Here is a 3,493-nt window from a genome sequence, read left to right as displayed (position 1 = left end):
GCACACCCCCCTCAGCCAACCCCCGCCGCTCCCTCTCTCTCTCCTATTGGTCCTTAAGCCTCGAAGGGGCGGGGCTAACGGCGAGCCTCCCGCTGTGATTGGTCCGGAGAGGCGGCGTCCGCGCCCGTTGGCCTGGCCTCGAAATGTTAGTTGAGCTTATGGCGGTTAAATAAAGGGATATCCTTCCGCCGAGCTGTAAGTGAAATAGTCCCTCGAGCCGCCCGCGTTCACAAATAACCCGAAGATGGGGCTAAATGGGAAAACATACATCGTTGAGGCCGTGACGCGCCATGACGTTTGTACTGATGCCTCAGGCGGGCTGAGAAATAAGCGCTAAGTGTCGTCTGCGGGGTCGGCGGAAGGATCCGCGGGAGTCAAAACGAGTGAAACGGCCGCTTATACGTGCAATCCGCGGCGTACTCACATAAAGCACAGGGGGGAGGGCGCTTCTGCGCATGCGCGCAGCGACCAGGCGCACCTGCGGGGGCGCTGCGGGCTGCCTTCTGCGCATGCGCACTCGGCGCGGGGCCTGCCACCTGCTCGGGGGCCGCGTCTGCGCATGAGCACGGGAGTCGGCCATGCTGAGGCGAGGTGGGCATGGCCGCCATCTTGTCTGTCAGCTTGGGGTGAGAGAAAGAGCTGGTTCCTGTGTGACAAAGAGATGGATGTTTGGAGAAATAACGTGGTCTAGAGGTTCCTTGAGGGTTTGGGAAGATTTTTGAGGTGTTTTAGTTGTAGTTGAGGTGGTTTATGTAAGTGTATCTAGAAGCAAATGGCTTCTGCTGCCTCAGATCCCTCATTCCTGTCATGGCAGACCTGTATGTTCCTATGAAAGGCTGTGGCCAAAGTCTAAAAACCAAGCAGTTAAACTGAGAAAACACTAAAGAGCAAAACATCTTCTCAAGCTGGAGCTGCTTGTGCTGAGTTGTTCTGTTGTTCATTTTCTAATAACCAGTTTGCTGTGGAACCTCTCACTAAGTTCTGACCTTCTGTTACATTTAAACACATTCATCTACAAAGCTCAAAGGGATAAGAATTCCTTGCTCATCATGAGGGAGCTCCCATCCTTGGCACAAGAGAAATCAGGCAGCATAGGTGCATCAGTAGCTCTAAGACCTCTACAGTGGTTCCTTGCAAGGAATCATTGGATTGTTAAGGTTGGAAAAAGACCACAGCGATCACCTGGTTCAACCATCAAGGAGATGAACCTAGAGCTAAGTCACATTTCCAGCAGGTGAAACAAAAGTGGATAATATAAATTGAGTCTAATTGATAAATAACTACGTGTAGCCTGGAGGAATGTCCATTTACAGTTATTGAAATGAAGAACAAGCAAGTTTGCTTTACGGAGTTAAAAGCAGCTTTAGATGTTTAGCCTGTGGACCAGCCCTACAAAATGCAACTCATGATACAAGACTCTATGAGGTAAGTAAGTTTAAGCTAACAAATTACTTGTTATTGTAGCAGTGGCTGTACAATGTATCCTATATCACACTGCCTGTTTTGTACTCTTATTTGTAACACTTTGTTTTTATACATGGAAAACACTTTGCCTCAGAGGTTGACTGATAAATACATTCAGGAAGAGCAGTGGTAGGCACTAAAGATACAGTAATATTAGTTGGTACAATGGATCTAATCAGTAGACCAATTGTTGAATTCTATGCCAGCAACACAATGAAGAAAAACCTTAAGGAGGGATTTGAAAGACAGCAAAGTGGGTTTGTGAATGGCCTGCTCCCAAAGAGTAACGTGAATGTTTCTCAAAGGTGGTTGTTCAAACAAGGAAATGTAATAGCTTTGGTAGGATACCAGCCTAGAGGACCAAGGGTAAAAGAGAAAGGACTGTTTAGTAGCTATGGTGAGTGACATACTTACCTTGGATTCTTTTTCCCTTGTAGAAGTTAGATCAGATCCAACCGTTTTTTATATTATCCAGCTCCTTTAGAAGGTCTAAATTTGGGATGATCAGTGAAATCCTATGGCAAGAATCCAGAGATGTAGAACATTAAGTTGTGGCTGCTAATATCTGTGAGTAAAATTCTCCACAAAAACTTATTATTTACTAGAAAATATTTACATTTCTATATATACCCTCACTCACACAGTATTCCAATAGAAATACCAGAGTATCCAGAGACCATTTACACACAGCTATCACTATGATAATGGCACAGATGCAATTAACTCACTGGGTTATGTGCATCTCAAGAACAAAACACTGCTTGAAATACCTGCAAAGCAAACGATTGTGGTAAATACACTGAACTGATTAAACTACAAAGCAGCACATTTAAACCCATTCTGTTGCCTGCAAGGAGTACCACATATTTTCCCTTTTACAGCCAGCTCTACCTACTGGGTTGAGATGCCAATAAGTAAACCTTTAGCTCCTGTTTGAGGAAGGAGCAATCTGTGCAAACAGGTGCTCTTTAAACAGTAACTGCAGAGCACACTTGAACAAATTCTTCCCTTCAGCCCCCATTTTAGTGATCAACAGCAGGTTTCTCTTGCCCCAGTCTCACTAGAAAAAAAACAAGAGGCTTCAGGTGATGAGAAATGCCTTAATTTTTTAATTATCTATATGTTATAATTATATATTAATTTTGTAATTATCTCTATATATTATACATTCAGGAATTGAAGCTTGCTTCCCCACATATGAAATCTGGCTGTGCTATTCAAATACTTCTGCTTGAAAATCAGGCTCCCCCATTTAAAATATTTGATATCATTAATAATAGATGCTTTGCAAGAATCACAGAATTAGCAAGGTTGGAAAAGACCTAGAAGATCATCCAGTCCAACCATCACCAATACTTCCCAGTTAAATCATATCCCCCAACACAACATCCAAACGTTTCTTGAACACTTCCATGGTCGGTGACTCCACCACCTCCCTGGGTGCATTCCAATGCCTCACTACCCTTTCTGAGAAGTAATGCTTCCTAATGTCCAGCCTGAAGTTTCTATGTAGAGTAGAGCAGGCAGCTAATACTAACTACCAAGGCACATTTATGCTTTGTGTGATCAATGGGGACAGCTGGTTTTTCAGTGTTCTCCTCCTGCATTCCCGAGATAAGCCCACTAGTTTTCATGCAGTTAATGGTTGCTGCAAGGTTTTATGGTTATTGCTTTTTCTTAAACCTCTACAAGATCAACATTTGAAGGTCTAAGTTCTCAATCAAATCCCCTTTGGAGAAGGGAATGTGCAAGCACAGAAGAATAGAAGTACTTCACCCTGTCACGTGGATAACGTTGAAGGGGTAATGACATGCAATGAAATATGAAAGCAGATACGGAATACAACCACACCAGCTGGACCAACTAGAAACATGGATCTGGGAGATGCTTAACAGTTTCATTTCCTCAGTATGTCTTGAGACAGAGTGTTGATGAATGAGCCATAAGGGACTTCTGGAAGCTTCGGGTTTTATTAGCACCCAAACTGATGTAGTTTCATTACTCCTTAAAAAGCTAAGGTATATTTGTT

The sequence above is a fragment of the Coturnix japonica genome, chromosome 4 (assembly GCF_054131305.1).
Source record: "Coturnix japonica strain WE chromosome 4, WE-NBRP24, whole genome shotgun sequence".
Taxonomy (NCBI): Eukaryota; Metazoa; Chordata; class Aves; order Galliformes; family Phasianidae; genus Coturnix; species Coturnix japonica.
The sequence above is the reverse complement of the archived record's forward strand: the minus strand, read 5'-3'. Positions refer to the sequence as shown.